The following is a 19,235-nucleotide window of genomic DNA, read 5'->3' on the forward strand; positions in this document are numbered from 1 at the left end:
TGATACAGCCTGGAATCTAACCAGGGTCTGTAGTGATACCTCTAGCACTGAGATGCAGTGCCTTAGGCCACTGTGATACAGCCTGGATTGGAACCAAGGTCTGTAGTGACACCTCTAGCACTGAGATGCAGTGTCATAGACCGCTCTGATACAGCCTGGAATGGAACCAGGGTATGTAGTACCTTAGACCGCTGTGATACAGCCTGGAAAAATAAGTATATATATATATTATATTATATAAGTGAAGCTGTTAGGAAGGACAAATGTTTTCTCTCTCTCTTTTCTTGTGGGTCGGGGAGGAGGAGAGGAGAGGATAGGAGAGGATAGGAGAGGAGAGGAGAGGAGAGGAGAGGAGAGGAGAGGAGAGGACTGGGGGTTGAATGGAGTGTTTGATGTTAGATGGGTAATGTGGCCATCCGGCTGTAGACAGATATATTTCCCAAATCGGCTTTTACATCTTGACAGTGCCTTATATTCAAGTGTATGAAACAGACAGGGCAGAACCTCGACCCCTGCAGGGAGCTGGGGAGGGTAGAACCAATCAGGGACCAGGATCTGGTCATCAATCAACAACACTCTCTCTGGAAACTGGTATTGTTTTACCACATGGACGGGCGGCCCCAACCCTGGACCACAATGCACTGTGTCTGTCTATATGTGACTGTACCAGCTGCCACATCAAAACTCTCAGCCTTCGTCCCAAATAGCACCCTATTCCCTATTGGGGCCCTGGTCAAAAGTAGTGCACTATATAGGGAATAGGGTGCTCATTATGGGATGCTCATTATACTTCCTCAATATCATCATCGCTGTATTAGTCCAACATCCTGTGTGTGTGTGTGTGTGTGTGTGTGTGTGTGTGTGTGTGTGTGTGTGTGTGTGTGTGTGTGTGTGTGTGTGTGTGTGTGTGTGTGTGTGTGTGTGTGTGTGTGTGTGTGTGTGTGTGTGTGTGTGTGTGTGTGTGTGTGTGTGTGTGTGTGTGGTTGGGTGTCTGTTCTGTTGTTGAGTGTGTGAGGCAGTGAGGGACGTGATTGCCCATAAAAGCTGATTTGAAATCAGTCTTGTGTTGTTCTCCCTCGTAGGTATTGGTTAGGGACTTGGTTGAGTAAGCTGATCCTAGATCTGCGTCGCCGGGGCAACGCCAGAGATGTGGTTGGAGCTATTAAAGCTGAGTGGGCCCTCTGCTGCGCGCCAGCGGCTCACTGCCAGGAGGGGGCGCTGTGACCAGGCTCCTCAGGTACACACAGGGGTTCCTCCTCCGCCCTAGACCCTGGGCCAGGGGGGGAGGGGGCGGGGGGCCAGGGGGCCTCACAGAGGATGACATGAGGGGCTGCAGCTCCTGCTCCTGATCAGACAAGGCTCCCTCTTCCTCCTCCTTCTCCTCTCCTCCTGGAGGGAACTCAAACCGAGCGATGCCCTGAGCCACTATTGACCCAGCCCCTCTGGATCCAAAACCAGAGCCACTAACTCCACTACCAGAGTATGAGACAGGACGCTGCCCTCCCAGCCTGGAGAGGGCGCTGACGCGGGGGTGTAAGGCCTCTACGGGGCCCGGCGGAGAGGACAGGCTCTCTAAGGAGGAGATGCTCTGGTTCCACGCCTGCTGCAGGTCTATGGGGATGATTTTAGTCGCCTCCATGGAAACACACACCGGCAGGGTTCCGATGCCGCCCTTCCAGGGCAGGTTCCTCTCACTGCAGGTGGGGGAGGGCGGGGCCACGGAGGGGCTCTGACACACCTCCAGACCAGCCGGGACTGAGACAGGACACAGGTCAGACAGAGGAGAATACAGTCAGGATTCTGTATTAGTACAGTATTTAGACAGGGACACCAGACCATTTTCTCAGGTTTCTAGTCTCTCCTGTGTCAATGTGTCCTTACCAGATTTGGGTCGTTCTTTGGGCGTGTCTGGAACCTTTCGAGCCACAAAGGTGATGCCAACGTCCTCCTCCTTCTCGGGCTCCAAGTGTTCCCCCTTCTCATCCTCAGACTCCACTGGCACCACTACAGGATCTGAGGGGGCATCACAGACACATGAACACTACAGTACCCACAATGCACCACCATAGGATCTGAGGGGGAATCACATACACATGAACACTACAGTACCCACAATGCACCACTACAGGATCTGAGGGGGCATCACAGACATCACAGACACATGAACACTACAGTACCCACAATGCACCACTACAGGATCTGAGGGGGCATCACAGACACATGAACACTACAGTACCCACAATGCACCACCACAGGATCTGAGGGGGCATCACAGACACATGAACACTACAGTACCCATAATGCACCTTCAGAGGCTCTGCGGGGGCATCACAGACACATGAACACTTCAGTACCCACAATGCACCACCACAGGATCGGAGGAGGCATCATAGACACATTAACACTACAGTACCCATAATGCACCTTCAGAGGCTCTGCGGGGGCATCACAGACACATGAACACTACAGTACCCACAATGCACCACCACAGGATCTGAGGGGGCATCGTAGACACATGAACACTACCAATCATGATCAATGATAGCAAATATCTTTTATTTTTTAGGGGCAACTCCTATGCTCTGTCCTAGTGTACATAATGCACGCTTACATACTACCTAGTGTGAACCAATGTCATGCCGGAACATCCTAGATAATGTACCAGTGTGGATATTGGATCACAGCCCTGAACATTCCAGAACCCACAGAAATAGTTTGACAGTGAGAACTGGGCACACAGGTTATGAAGGAATGCTATTGAAATCACTGAGGCCTGACTCCATTTCCAGTGTGTTTAAGGGACATGACTCACCTTTGTCCTGCCAGCTGACCACCACAGGTTTGTCTTGAGGTCCTGTTCTTTAACATCTGATCCTCTCCACCACAGGAGGGAGGGGAAACACCGTTAGAATGTCTATTACAGGCAGGACGCATGCAAACCAGGCAGGACCCACAGGAAACCAGACAGAACCCACAGGAAACTACAGGAGCCGCAGGAAACCAGGCAGGACCCGCAGGGGGCCAGGCAGGACCCGCAGGAACACCAGGCAGGACCCACAATGAAACCAGGCAGGATCCGCAGGAAACCAGGCAGGAACACTACATACAGGACCGCAGGAAACCAGGCAGGACCCGCAGGAAACCAGGCAGGACCCGAGGGGAAACCAGGCAGGACCCGCAGGAAACCAGACAGGACCCACAGGAATCTGAGGGGGCATCAGGAAACGGCAGGAGCCGCAGGAAACCAGGCAAGACACCACAGGAAACCAGGCAGGACCAGACACAGGAAACCAGGCAGGACCCACATGGAAACCAGGCAGGATCCGCAGGAAACCAGGCAGGATCCACAGGAAACCAGGCAGGACCCAATGCAGGAAACCAGGCAGGATCCGCAGGAAACCAGGCAGGATCCGCAGGAAACCAGGCAGGACCCACAATGCAAACCAGGCAGGACCCACAGGAAACCAGGCAAGGACCCACAGGAAACCAGGCAGGACCCACAGGAAACCAGACAGGACCCACAGGAAACCAGACAGGACCCACAGGAAACCCGGCAGGACCCACAGGAAACCCGGCAGGACCCACATGAAACCCGGCAGGACCCGCAGGAAACCAACACCATATTATTAATTCCAGAGGAGGCTGGTGGGAGGAGCTATAGGACAGGCTCATTGTAATGGCTGGAACGGAATCAATGGAAACGAAGTCAAACATATTGTTTCCATGTGTTGGATTCCATTCCAGCCAATACCATGGATTCCAGAACCCACAGAAATAGTTTCTCCCATGAGAACAGAGAACGGTCAAAGACCCTGGCTATACTGAAATTGAAGGCAGGTAGACTAGTGGTTAGAGTAGAGGGACGGCACCTTTGTAGACTAGTGGTTAGAGTGGAGGGACGGCAGGTAACTAGTGGTTAGAGGGAGGGGCGGCAGGTAGACTAGTGGTTAGAGTGGAGGAAACCGGCAGGTAGACTAGTGGTTAGGAGTGGAGGGGCAGGCAGGTAGACTAGTGGAAAGAGGGAGGGACGGCAGGTAGACTAGTGGTTAGGAGTGGAGGGGCAGGCAGGTAGACTAGTGGGAAAAGTGGAGGGGCAGGACCCAAGGCAGGTAGACTAGTGGTTAGAGTGGAGGAAACCAGGTAGACCTAGTGGTTAGACCAGGAGGGGCGGCAGGAAACTAGTGGCAGGACAGGAGGGGCGGCAGGTAGACAGTGGTTAGAGTGGAGGGACGGCAGGAAACCAGTGGTTAGAGTGGAGGGGCGGCAGGTAGACTAGTGGAAAGAGTGGAGGGACGGCAGGAGACTAGTGGTTAGGGAGGGGCGGCAGGAGACTAGTGGAAACCGTTGGACTAGTAACAAAACCGGAAGACTACCTACCGACTGGAGACAGGACTCCTACAGGATAAGACTACCAACCTACCACACGCCTGTTAAACATTCCAGCCATGTAAGCTGATAGGACCCACAGGAAACCAGACAGGACCCACAGGAAACCCGGCAGGCCCACCCAACCAGACAGGACCCAATAGGAACCCAATAGGACCCACAGGAAAGGCCTACCCAATAGGCCTACCCAATAGGCCTACCCAATAGGCCTACCCAATAGATCTACCCAATAGGCAGGACCCAATAGGCCTACCCAATAGGACCCAAAGGCCACCCAAGGACCCACCCAGACAGGACCCAATAGAAACCCGGCAGGACCTACCCAATAGGCAGGACCCAATAGAACCCAATAGGCCTACCCAATAGAACCCAATAGGACCCAACAGGAACCCAACAGGACCCAAGGAAGGCCTACCCAGGACCCAACAGGAACCCAACAGGCCCCCAAAGGCCTACACCAATATTAACCCAATAGGCCTGGGACCCAATAGGCCTACCCAATAGATCTGGAACCCAATAGGTCACCCAATAGATCTACCCAATAGATCTACCCAATAGGCCTACCCAATAGGCCTACCCAATAGGCCTACCCAATAGGTGGTGATATTAACAAAGAATCCCCCCTGAAAATACTTTCCTAAACCTCTCATATCTATTTCCCACACAGTCACACGGTCTGATGTCATGCACCTTCACCACTAAAAAATCTGTCATTCTTCCCCTGAACAAGGCAGTTAACCCACTGTTCCCCTGAACAAGGCAGTTAACCCACTGTTCCCCTGGACAAGGCAGTTAAAACACTGTTCCCCTGGACAAGGCAGTTAACCCACTGTTCCCCTGAACAAGGCAGTTAACCCACTGTTCCCCTGAACAAGGCAGTTAACCCACTGTTCCCCTGAACAAGGCAGTTAACCCACTGTTCCCCTGAACAAGGCAGTTAACCCACTGTTCCCCTGAACAAGGCAGTTAACCCACTGTTCCCCTGAACAAGGCAGTTAACCCACTGTTCCCCTGAACAAGGCAGTTAACCCACTGTTCCCTGAACAAGGCAGTTAACTAGTGGTTCCCCTGAACAAGGCAGTTAACCCACTGGTTCCCCTGAACAAGGCAGTTAACCCACTGGTTCCCCTGAACAAGGCAGTTAACTCACTGTTCCCCTGAACAAGGCAGTTAACCCACTGGTTCCCCTGAACAAGGCAGTTAACCCACTGTTCCCCTGGACAAGGCAGTTAACCCACTGGTTCCCCTGGACAAGGCAGTTAACCCACTGTTCCCCTGGACAAGGCAGTTAACCCACTGTTCCCCTGGACAAGGCAGTTAACCCACTGGTTCCCCTGGACAAGGCAGTTAACCCACTGTTCCCCTGGACAAGGCAGTTAACCCACTGTTCCCTGGAACAAGGCAGTTAACCCACTGTTCCCTGGACAAGGCAGTTAACCCACTGTTCCCCTGAACAAGGCAGTTAACCCACTGTTCCCCTGAACAAGGCAGTTAACCCACTGTTCCCCTGAACAAGGCAGTTAACCCACTGTTCCCCTGAGCAAGGCAGTTAACCCAGTGTTCCCCTGAGCAAGGCAGTTAACCCACTGGTTCCCCTGAACAAGGCAGTTAACCCACTGGTTCCCCTGAACAAGGCAGTTAACCCACTGGTTCCCCTGAACAAGGCAGTTAACCCACTGTTCCCCTGAACAAGGCAGTTAACCCACTGTTCCCCTGGACAAGGCAGTTAACCCACTGTTCCCCTGAACAAGGCAGTTAACCCACTGTTCCCCTGAACAAGGCAGTTAACCCACTGTTCCCCTGAACAAGGCAGTTAACCCACTGTTCCCCTGAACAAGGCAGTTAACCCACTGTTCCCTGAACAAGGCAGTTAACCCACTGTTCCCCTGAACAAGGCAGTTAACCCACTGTTCCCCCTGAACAAGGCAGTTAACCCACTGTTCCCCTGAACAAGGCAGTTAACCCACTGTTCCCCGGTAGGCCGTCATTGAAAATAAGAATTTGTTCTTAACTGACTTGCCTAGTTAAATAAAGGTTAAATTTAAATTTTTTTAAAATTAAATATTGATTTGGTCCCAAGAGGTTAAACCTTTCTCCAATCCTATCCTTTATTTTAGAGATGCTAAAGTCTTCCCCTATCCTGGCTGCCTGCTGAAGTTACACAGAGATAATAACATCCAATCATTTATTTTAGAGATGCTAAAGGCTCCCCCTATCCTGGCTCCCTGCTGAAGTTACACAGAGATAATAACATCCAATCATTTCTTTTAGAGATGCTAAAGGCTCCCCCTATCCTGGCTCCCTGCTGAAGTTACACAGAGATAATAACATCCAATCATTTATTTTAGAGATGCTAAAGTCTCCCCCTATCCTGGCTCCCTGCTGAAGTTACACAGAGATAATAACATCCAATCATTTATTTTAGAGATGCTAAAGGCTCCCCCTATCCTGGCTCCCTGCTGAAGTTACACAGAGATAATAACATCCAATCATTTCTTTTGGAGATGCTAAAGTCTCCCCCTATCCTGGCTCCCTGCTGAAGTTACACAGAGATAATAACATCCAATCATTTATTTTAGAGATGCTAAAGGCTCCCCCTATCCTGGCTCCCTGCTGAAGTTACACAGAGATAATAACATCCAATCATTTCTTTTGGAGATGCTAAAGTCTCCCCTATCCTGGCTCCCTGCTGAAGTTACACAGAGATAATAACATCCAATCATTTCTTTTGGAGATGCTAAAGTCTCCCCCTATCCTGGCTCCCTGCTGAAGTTACACAGAGATAATAACATCCAATCATTTCTTTTAGGGGTCCCTGCCTTTTTCTGGCTGCGGTCCTTCTTGTGGCTGTGGCGTTTGTGTCGGGTGGTCTTGAACGTCTCCATGCGACTCTTCATATTTCTCTGGAAGATCTCTCTGTCCTGACGCTCGTGGTCCCCCACTGTCATGAAGTGTCTGCTGTAGTGGGACTGGTACTATGGAGGGGGGAGAGAGGAGGGGAGAGGGAGAGAGAGGAGGGGAGAGGGAGAGAGGAGGAGAGAGAGGAGAGAGAGAGAGAGAGAGAGAGAGAGAGAGAGAGAGAGAGAGAGAGAGAGAGAGGAGGGGAGAGAGAGAGGAGGGGAGAGAGAGAGGAGGGGAGAGAGAGAGAGAGAGGAGGGGGAGAGAGAGAGAGAGAGAGAAGGGAGAGAGAGAGAGAGAGAGAGGAGAGAGAGAGAGAGAGAGAGAGAGAGAGAGAGAGGAGGGGAGAGAGAGAGAGAGAGAGGAGGGGAGAGAGAGAGAGGGGTAGAGAGAGAGAGAGTGAGGAGGGGAGAGAGAGAGAGGGGTAGAGAGAGAGGGGTAGAGAGAGAGAGAGGGGTAGAGAGAGAGGGGTAGAGAGAGAGAGAGAGAGGGGTAGAGAGAGAGGGGGAGAGAGAGAGAGAGGGGTAGAGAGAGAGAGAGAAAGAGAGAGAGAGGGGTAGAGAGAGAGAGGAGGGGAGAGAGAGAGAGAGAGAGGAGGGGAGAGAGAGAGAGAGAGAGGGGTAGAGAGAGAGAGAGAGAGAGAGGGGTAGAGAGAGAGAGAGAGAGGGGTAGAGAGAGAGAGAGAGAGAGAGAGAGAGAGAGAGAGGGGTAGAGAGAGAGAGAGAGAGAGAGAGAGAGAGAGGGGTAGAGAGAGAGAGAGAGGAGGGGAGAGAGAAAGAGAGAGGAGAGGAGGGAGAGAGAGAGAGAGAGAGAGAGAGGGTAGAGAGAGAGAGAGAGTGAGGAGGGGAGAGAGAGAGAGGAGGGAGAGAGAGAGAGAGAGAGAGAGAGAGAGGGGAGAGAGAGAGAGAGAGAGAGAGAGAGAGAGAGAGAGAGAGAGAGAGAGGTAGAGAGAGAGAGAGAGAGGGGTAGAGAGAGAGAGAGAGGAGGGGAGAGAGAAAGAGAGAGGAGAGGAGGGAGAGAGAGAGAGAGAGAGAGAGGGGTAGAGAGAGAGAGAGAGTGAGGAGGGGAGAGAGAGTGAGGGGGGAGAGAGAGAGGGGTAGAGAGAGAGAGAGAGAGGGGTAGAGAGAGAGAGAGAGAGGAGGGAGAGAGAGAGAGGGGAGGGGAGAGCAAGTCATATTGTAGTTATTCAATGCAGATCTCTCTGTCCTGATGCTAGTGATCCCCGACTGGTACTATGGGGGGGGAGTTATATGATTGGTCCCAGAGAGGAGAGAAGAGGGAGGAGAGGAGATAAGAGGAGAGGGAGGAGAGGACAGGGAGGAGAGGCGATAAGAGGACAGGGAGGAGAGGACAGGGAGGAGAGGACAGGGAGGAGAGGAGATAAGAGGACAGGGAGGAGAGGAGATAAGAGGACAGGGAGGAGAGGACAGGGAGGAGAGGAGATAATAGGACAGGGAAGAGAGGAGATAAGAGGACAGGGAAGAGAGGAGATAAGAGGACAGGGAGGAAAGGAGATAATAGGACAGGGTGGAAAGGAGATAATAGGACAGGGAGGAAAGGAGATAATAGGACAGGGAAGAGAGGAGATAAGAGGACAGGGAGGAGAGGAGATAAGAGGACAGGGAGGAAAGGAGATAAGAGGACAGGGAGGAAAGGAGATAAGAGGACAGGGAGGAAAGGAGATAATAGGACAGGGAGGAGAGGACAGGGAGGAGAGGAGATAAGAGGACAGGGAGGAGAGGAGATAAGAGGACAGGGAGGAGAGTAGATAAGAGGACAGGGAGGAGAGGACAGGGAGGAGAGGAGATAAGAGGACAGGGAGGAGAGGACAGGGAGGAGAGGACAGGGAGGAGAGGAGATAAGAGGACAGGGAGGAGAGTAGATAAGAGGACAGGGAGGAGAGGACAGGGAGGAGAGGGAGGAGAGGCGATCGAGGACAGGGAGGAGAGGAGATAAGAAGACAGGGAGGAAAGGAGATAAGAGGACAGGGAGGAAAGGACAGGGAGGAGAGGACAGGGAGGAGAGGAGATAAGAGGACAGGGAGGAGAGGACAGGACAGGGAGGAGAGGACAGGGAGGGAGAGAAGATAAGAGGATAGGGAGGAGAGGACAGGGAGGAGAGGAGATAATAGGACAGGGAGGAAAGGAGATAAGTGGACAGGGAGGAAAGGAGATAAGAGGATAGGGAGGAGAGGACAGGGAGGAGAGGAGATAATAGGACAGGGAGGAGAGGAGATAAGAGGACAGGGAGGAGAGGACAGGGAGGAGAGGAGATAATAGGACAGGGAGGAAAGGAGATAAGAGGACAGGAAGGAGAGGAGATAAGAGGATAGGGAGGAGAGGACAGGGAGGAGAGGAGATAATAGGACAGGGAGGAGAGGAGATAAGAGGACAGGGAGGAGAGGAGATAAGAGGACAGGGAGGAGAGGAGATAAGAGGACACGGAGGAGAGGACAGGGAGGAGAGGAGATAAGAGGACAGGGAGGAGAGGAGATAAGAGGACAGGGAGGAAAGGAGATAAGTGGACAGGGAGGAGAGGAGATAAGAGGACAGGAAGGAAAGGAGATAAGTGGATAGGGAGGAGAGGACAGGGAGGAGAGGAGATAATAGGACAGGGAGGAAAGGAGATAAGTGGACATGGAGGAAAGGAGATAAGTGGACAGGGAGGAGAGGAGATAAGAGGACAGGAAGGAAAGGAGATAAGTGGACAGGGAGGAGAGGACAGGGAGGAGAGGAGATAAGAGGACAGGGAGGAGAGGACAGGACAGGGAGGAGAGGACAGGGAGGAGAGGACAGGGAGGAGAGGACAGGGAGGAGAGGAGATCTGTCTGTGTGTGTGACAGTGCTGACAGGGCCATACCCGTCTCCTGGGCTTGTACAGGTTCCCAGCCAGGAAGTGATGCGTTTCTGACTCCTCCTCCACCTTGGCTCCCGGCACGTTGTCAATCACCTGGAGGTCCAGACAGACCCCACTACCGTTCTCTCTCCTGTAGGGTCGGAGTAAAGACTGTTAGCAGTGGTTGGGGTGGGACCCCACAGGGGAGCTCATAAAGACTGTTAGCAGTGGTTGGGGTGGGACCCCACAGGGGAGCTCATAAAGACTGTTAGCAGTGGTTGGGGTGGGACCCCACAGGGGAGTTCATAAAGACTGTTAGCAGTGGTTGGGGTGGGACCCCACAGGGGAGCTCATAAAGACTGTTAGCAGTGGTTGGGGTGGGACCCCACAGGGGAGCTCATAAAGAATGGGTATTGTTTGTAAAAGCACGGTCACACCCAGAGACCCAGAGCTATTAATAAATACACACACACACACACACACACACACACACACACACACACACCACACACACACACACACACACACACACACACACACACACACACACACACACACACACACACAACACACACACACACACACACACACACCAAACACACCAAACACACCAAACACACCAAACACACCAAACACACCAAACACACCAAACACACACACATACCAAACACACACACATACCAAACACACACACATACCAAACACACACACACACTAAACACACACACACACTAAACACACACACACACACACACCAAACACACACGAAACACACACACACAGAGAGACTTAACTCACAGGTAGTTGGTGACGTTGGTGACCTCTGGGAAAGATGCCCTGGAGGCCATGGAGGGCAGAGAGAGCCTGGCAGAGGTCAGCACGTTGCCACCCTGTTCAGGAGACACAGACAGAGGTTAAAGATCAGGGGTCAACTCATACTCAAACACCTCACGTTGTCTGAAAAGGTTTTATAAAATGGTGAGTCTGGATAGTCAAAAGTGGATAGTCAAAATGTTAATGGGTCACAAAACAGGTCTGGGTGGAGTTAAATAAACACCTCCTAGGAGACAGTCTGGGTGGAGTTAAACACCTCCTAGGAGACAGTCTGGGTGGAGTTAAACACCTCCTAGGAGACAGTCTGGGTGGAGTTAGTTAAACACCTCCTAGGAAACAGTCTGGGTGGAGTTAAACACCTCCTAGGAAACAGTCTGGGTGGAGTTAAACACCTCCTAGGAAACAGTCTGGGTGGAGTTAAACACCTCCTAGGAAACAGTCTGGGTGGAGTTAAACACCTCCTAGGCAACAGTCTGGGTGGAGTTAAACACCTCCTAGGAGACAGTCTGGGTGGAGTTAGTTAAACACCTCCTAGGAAACAGTCTGGGTGGAGTTAAACAAACACCTCCTAGGAAACAGTCTGGGTGGAGTTAAACACCTCCTAGGAAACAGTCTGGGTGGAGTTAAACACCTCCTAGGAAACAGTCTGGGTGGGGTTAAACACCTCCTAGGAAACAGTCTGGGTGGAGTTAAACACCTCCTAGGAAACAGTCTGGGTGGAGTTAAACACCTCCTAGGAAACAGTCTGGGTGGAGTTAAACACTTCCTAGGAAACAGTCTGGGTGGAGTTAAACACCTCCTAGGAAACAGTCTGGGTGGAGTTAAACACCTCCTAGGAAACAGTCTGGGTGGAGTTAAACACCTCCTAGGAGACAGTCTGGGAGAAGTTAAACACCTCATACTATAGACATCTCTCCTATAGGATAAGACTACCAACCTACTGGAGACATCTCTCCTATAGGATAAGACTACCTACCTACTGGAGACATCTCTCCTATAGGATAAGACTACCTACCTACTGGAGACATCTCTCCTATAGGATAAGACTACCTACCTACTGGAGACATCTCTTGGCTCTGTCATAACCTCACATGGTCTCTCTTATCATTGCTATGCAGACGACACACAATTAATCTTCTCCTTTCCCCCTTCTGATGACCAGGTGGCGAATCGCATCTCTGCATGTCTGGCAGACATATCAGTGTGGATGACGGATCACCACCTCAAGCTGAACCTCGGCAAGACGGAGCTGCTCTTCCTCCCGGGGAAGGACTGCCCGTTCCATGATCTCGCCATCACGGTCGACAACTCCATTGTGTCCTCCTCCCAGAGCGCCAAGAACCTTGGCGTGATCCTGGACAACACCCTGTCGTTCTCAACTAACATCAAGGCGGTGGCCCGTTCCTGTAGGTTCATGCTCTACAACATCCGCAGAGTACGACCCTGCCTCACACAGGAAAGCGCAGGTCCTAATCCAGGCACTTGTCATCTCCCGTCTGGATTACTGCAACTCGCTGTTGGCTGGGCTCCCTGCCTGTGCCATTAAACCCTTCAACTCATCCAGAACGCCGCAGCCCGTCTGGTGTTCAACCTTCCCAAGTTCTCTCACGTCACCCCGCTCCTCCGTTCTCTCCACTGGCTTCCAGTTGAAGCATCGCATCCGCTACAAGACCATGGTGCTTGCCTACGGAGCTGTGAGGGGAACGGCACCTCAGTACCTCCAGGCTCTGATCAGGCCCTACACCCAAACAAGGGCACTGCGTTCATCCACCTCTGGCCTGCTCGCCTCCCTACCACTGAGGAAGTACAGCTCCCGCTCAGCCCAGTCAAAACTGTTCGCTGCCCTGGCCCCCAATGGTGGAACAAACTCCCTCACGACGCCAGGACAGCGGAGTCAATCACCACCTTCCGGAGACACCTGAAACCCCACCTCTTTAAGGAATACCTAGGATAGGTTAAGTAATCCCTCTCACCCCACCCCCCCCTAAGTTTTAGATGCACTATTGTTAAGTGACTGTCCCACTGGATGTCATAAGGTGAATGCACCAATTTGTAAGTCGCTCTGGATAAGAGCGTCTGCTAAATGACTTAAATGTAAATGTAAATCTCTCCTATAGGATAAGACTACCTACCTACTGGAGACATCTCTCCTATAGGATAAGACTACCTACCTACTGGAGACATCTCTCCTATAGGATAAGACTACCAACCTACTGGAGACATCTCTCCTATAGGATAAGACTACCTACCTACTGGAGACATCTCTCCTACAGGATAAGACTACCTACCTACTGGAGACATCTCTCCTACAGGATAAGACTACCTACCTACTGGAGACATCTCTCCTACAGGATAAGACTACCTACCTACTGGAGACATCTCTCCTACAGGATAAGACTATCTACCTCCTGGAGACATCTCTCCTATAGGATAAGACTACCTACCTACTGGAGACATCTCTCCTACAGGATAAGACTACCTACCTACTGGAGACATCTCTCCTACAGGATAAGACTACCTACCTACTGGAGACATCTCTCCTACAGGATAAGACTACCTACCTACTGGAGACATCTCTCCTATAGGATAAGACTACCTACCTACCGAACAGACTAACTACTGGAGACATCTCTCCTATAGGATAAGACTACCTACCTACTGGAGACATCTCTCCTATAGGATAAGACTACCTACCTACTGGAGACATCTCTCCTACAGGATAAGACTACCTACCTACTGGAGACATCTCTCCTATAGGATAAGACTACCTACCTACTGGAGACATCTCTCCTATAGGATAAGACTACCTACCTACTGGAGACATCTCTCCTATAGGATAAGACTACCTACCGACTGGAGACATCTCTCCTATAGGATAAGACTACCTACCTACTGGAGACATCTCTCCTATAGGATAAGACTACCTACCTACTGGAGACATCTCTCCTATAGGATAAGACTACCTAACTACTGGAGACATCTCTCCTATAGGATAAGACTACCTAACTACTGGAGACATCTCTCCTATAGGATAAGACTACCTACCTACTGGAGACATCTCTCCTATAGGATAAGACTACCTAACTACTGGAGACATCTCTCCTATAGGATAAGACTACCTACCTACTGGAGACATCTCTCCTATAGGATAAGACTACCTACCTACTGGAGACATGTCTCCTATAGGATAAGACTACCTACCTACTGGAGACATCTCTCCTATAGGATAAGACTACCTACCTACTGGAGACATCTCTCCTATAGGATAAGACTACCAACCTACTGTAGACATCTCTCCTATAGGATAAGACTACCTACCTACTGGAGACATCTCTCCTATAGGATAAGACTACCAACCTACCACACGCCTGTTAAACATTCCAGCCATGTAAGCTGATAGGACCGACCTACCCAATAGGCCTACCCAATAGGCCTACCCAATAGGCCTACCCAATAGGCCTACCCAATAGGTCTACCCAATAGGTCTACCCAATAGGCCTACCCAATAGATCTACCCAATAGATCTACCCAATAGATCTACCCAATAGGCCTACCCAATAGGCCTACCCAATAGATCTACCCAATAGGCCTACCCAATAGGCCTACCCAATAGGCCTACCCAATAGGCCTACCCAATAGATCTACCCAATAGGCCTACCCAATAGGCCTACCCAATAGGCCTACCCAATAGATCTACCCAATAGGCCTACCCAATACACGCCATGGAGGTGATATTAACAAAGAATTCCCCCCTGAAAATACTTTCCTAAACCTCTCGTATCTATTTCCCACACAGTCACGCGGTCTGATGTCATGCACCTTCACCACTAAGCCTGTGTCCCTACCGGTACCCTCTGAAGCGTGACACTTTCTAAACAGAGCCCCTGATGGGCCCAAGTCAACAGTAGTGCACTACAGTATTTAGGGAGGCATTTAGGATGCAGAACCCATCACTCACTGTGATGTCACCAGTAGAGATGGGATGTTTGATGTGGCGACTCTCAGGTCTCAGATTATGAGGTGGTGTCAGCCGAGGAGACAAAGAGATGAATTATTCTCTCTGTCTCTCTCTCTATTTTCTCTCTGTCTATATTCTTTCTCTGTCTCGCCGTCTCTCTCTCTCTCTCTCTCTCTCTCTCTACTTTGGGGAAACTTTACACATTCAGGTGTTCATTGTTGGTGCATCACTGCCATGCTGCCGTGAGTTGAGGAGCAGTGCCATCTAGTGGTCGTAGTTGACATTTACAACACAACTGTGCACCGGACAAAACCATGGCAACAGTTGTGTCTGAGCCACCCATTCCCCTCCCCTCCCTCCCTCCCACAGCTCCGTCCCTCCCTCCCTCCCTCCATCCATCCATCCCACCCACCCTCCCTCCCACAGCTCCGTCCCTCCCTCCCTCCCTCCCACAGCTCCCTCCCTCCCCTCCCACAGCTCCGCCCCCCCCTCCCTCCCTCCCTTCCCCCTCCCCTCCCTCCCTCATCCCTCCCTCCCTCCCTCCCCTCCCTCCCTCCCTCCCTCCCTCCCTCCCTCCCTCCTTCATACCTGGTCTATAACACTGATAGCATCTCTAATATTGATTTTCTGATAGACCTCCCACAGCTCCCTCCCTCCCACAGCTTCCTCCCTCCCTCTCCCCCAGCTCCCTCCCTCCCTCCCCCAGCTCCCTCCCTCCCTCCCCCAGCTCCCTCCCTCCCTCCCTCCTTCCCTCCCTCCCCTCCTTCCCTCCCTCCCCTCATACCTGGTCTATAACACTGATAGCATCTCTAATATTGATTTTCTGATAGACCTCCCACAGCTCCCTCCCTCCCTCCCTCCCTCCCTCCCTCCCTCCCTCCCTCCCTCCCTCCCTCCTTCATACCTGGTCTATAACACTGATAGCGTCTCTAATATTGATTTTCTGATAGACCTCCCACAGCTCGCTCTTCCGGTACACAGACTTCCGCAGCAGCAGCTTGCTCAGGTAGTTCTTGTCAAACTGCTCCCACCTGAATGTAGACGCCCACAGAGGGAAAGGTTATACAATGACAGTATATGTTACACGGTATGTTTTCAGTCCCAGGAAAACTCCTAAACTTCCACTTAGTCATCATTTAGTGAATATATAACTGAAGTGAAAGTTAGTGTTGACCCTTTAGAGTCCCCGTGATAATGTCCAATAATAATAAATTATATTTCAGTTGAAACATTGGCCTGCAGAGCTAAGGGTTACTGACTTGTCTCTAGTCATCATTAGTGAATATATAACATTGTCTGCAGAGCTAAGGGTTACTGACTTGTCTCTAGTCATCATTAGTGAATATATAACATTGCCTGCAGAGCTAAGGGTTACTGACTTGTCTCTAGTCATCATTAGTGAATATATAACATTGTCTGCAGAGCTAAGGGTTACTGACTTGTCTCTAGTCATCATTAGTGAATATATAACATTGTCTGCAGAGCTAAGGGTTACTGACTTGTCTCTAGTCATCATTAGTGAATATATAACATTGGTCTGCAGAGCTAAGGGTTACTGACTTGTCTCTAGTCATCATTAGTGAATATATAACATTGCCTGCAGAGCTAAGGGTTACTGACTTGTCTCTAGTCATCATTAGTGAATATATAACATTGGTCTGCAGAGCTAAGGGTTACTGACTTGTCTCTCCAGTGGTGGTAGCCGTTGAGTCCAGCGATGTCCTCCACGGCTGTCAGACAATGGTCAAAGGCCTGGGGAGAGACCGTACATAGTCAGGTCAAAGGTCAAAGGCCTGGGGAGAGACCGTACACAGTCAGGTCAAAGGTCAAAGGCCTGGGGAGAGACCGTACACAGTCAGGTCAAAGGTCAAAGGCCTGGGGAGAGACCGTACACAGTCAGGTCAAAGGTCAAAGGCCTGGGGAGAGACCGTACACAGTCAGGTCAAAGGTCAAAGGCCTGGGGAGAGGCCGTACACAGTCAGGTCAAAGGCCTGGGGAGAGACCGTACACAGTCAGGTCAAAGGCCTGGGGAGAGACCGTACACAGTCTGGGTTAACAGAGCTTATACAGTCTGGTCAAAGGCCTGGGGAGAGACCGTACACAGTCAGGTCAAAGGTCAAAGGCCTGGGGAGAGACCGTACACAGTCAGGTCAAAGGCCTGGGGAGAGACCGTACACAGTCAGGTCAAAGGTCAAAGGCCTGGGGAGAGACCGTACACAGTCTGGGTTAACAGAGCTTATACAGTCTGGTCAAAGGCCTGGGGAGAGACCGTACACAGTCTGGGTTAACAGAGCTTATACAGTCTGGTCAAAGGCCTGGGGAGAGACCGTACACAGTCAGGTCAAAGGTCAAAGGCCTGGGGAGAGACCGTACACAGTCAGGTCAAAGGTCAAAGGCCTGGGGAGAGACCGTACACAGTCAGGTCAAAGGTCAAAGGCCTGGGGAGAGACCGTACACAGTCAGGTCAAAGGTCAAAGGCCTGGGGAGAGACCGTACACAGTCAGTTCAAAGGTCAAAGGCCTGGGGAGAGACCGTACACAGTCAGGTCAAAGGTCAAAGGCCTGGGGAGAGACCGTACACAGTCTGGGTTAACAGAGCTTATACAGTCAGGTCAAAGGCCTGGGGAGAGACCGTACACAGTCTGGGTTAACAGAGCTTATACAGTCTGGTCAAAGGCCTGGGGAGAGACCGTACACAGTCAGGTCAAAGGTCAAAGGCCTGGGGAGAGACCGTACACAGTCAGGTCAAAGGCCTGGGGAGAGACCGTACACAGTCTGGGTTAACAGAGATTATACAGTCTGGTCAAAGGCCTGGGGAGAGACCGTACACAGTCAGGTCAAAGGTCAAAGGCCTGGGGAGAGGCCGTACACAGTCAGGTCAAAGGTCAAAGGCCTGGGGAGAGACCGTATACAGTCTGGGTTAACAGAGATTATACAGTCTGGTCAAAGGCCTGGGGAGAGACCGTATACAGTCAGGTCAAAGGTCAAAGGCCTGGGGAGAGACCGTACACAGTCAGGTCAAAGGTCAAAGGCCTGGGGAGAGACCGTACACAGTCAGGTCAAAGGTCAAAGGCCTGGGGAGAGACCGTACACAGTCAGGTCAAAGGTCAAAGGCCTGGGGAGAGACCGTACACAGTCAGGTCAAAGGTCAAAGGCCTGGGGAGAGACCGTACACAGTCAGGTCAAAGGCCTGGGGAGAGACCGTACACAGTCAGGTCAAAGGCCTGGGGAGAGACCGTACACAGTCAGGTCAAAGGCCTGGGGAGAGACCATACACAGTCAGGTCAAAGGCCTGGGGAGAGACCGTACACAGTCAGGTCAAAGGCCTGGGGAGAGACCGTACACAGTCAGGTCAAAGGCCTGGGGAGAGACCGTACACAGTCAGGTCAAAGGCCTGGGGAGAGCCCGTACACAGTCAGGTCAAAGGCCTGGGGAGAGACCGTACACAGTCAGGTCAAAGGCCTGGGGAGAGACCGTACACAGTCAGGTCAAAGGCCTGGGGAGAGACCGTACACAGTCAGGTTAAGGCCTGGGGAGAGATTACACAGTCAGGTCAAAGGCCTGGGGAGAGACCGTATACAGTCAGTCTGGGTTAACAGAGATTATACAGTCTGGTCAAAGGCCTGGGGAGAGACCGTATACAGTCAGGTCAAAGGTCAAAGGCCTGGGGAGAGACCGTACACAGTCAGTTCAAAGGTCAAAGGCCTGGGGAGAGACCGTACACAGTCAGGTCAAAGGCCTGGGGAGAGACCGTACACAGTCAGGTCAAAGGTCAAAGGCCTGGGGAGAGACCGTACACAGTCAGGTCAAAGGTCAAAGGCCTGGGGAGAGACCGTACACAGTCAGGTCAAAGGTCAAAGGCCTGGGGAGAGACCGTACACAGTCAGGTCAAAGGTCAAAGGCCTGGGGAGAGACCGTACACAGTCAGGTCAAAGGTCAAAGGCCTGGGGAGAGACCGTACACAGTCAGGTCAAAGGCCTGGGGAGAGACCGTACACAGTCAGGTCAAAGGCCTGGGGAGAGACCGTACACAGTCAGGTCAAAGGCCTGGGGAGAGACCGTACACAGTCAGGTCAAAGGCCTGGGGAGAGACCGTACACAGTCAGGTCAAAGGCCTGGGGAGAGACCGTACACAGTCAGGTCAAAGGCCTGGGGAGAGACCGTACACAGTCAGGTCAAAGGTCAAAGGCCTGGGGAGAGACCGTACACAGTCTGGGTTAACAGAGATTATACAGTCTGGTCAAAGGCCTGGGGAGAGACCGTATACAGTCAGGTCAAAGGTCAAAGGCCTGGGGAGAGACCGTATACAGTCAGGTCAAAGGTCAA

General features: G+C 51.6%; 1 pseudogene; it reads right to left on the reverse strand.

Moving 5' to 3' along the window:
• Window positions 1-304: 304 nt before the first annotated feature.
• LOC124035457 overlaps window positions 305-19,235 on the reverse strand; it is a 108,144-nt pseudogene continuing 89,213 nt past the window's right edge.

Source organism: Oncorhynchus gorbuscha, linkage group LG05 (genome assembly GCF_021184085.1).
Source record: "Oncorhynchus gorbuscha isolate QuinsamMale2020 ecotype Even-year linkage group LG05, OgorEven_v1.0, whole genome shotgun sequence".
Taxonomy (NCBI): Eukaryota; Metazoa; Chordata; class Actinopteri; order Salmoniformes; family Salmonidae; genus Oncorhynchus; species Oncorhynchus gorbuscha.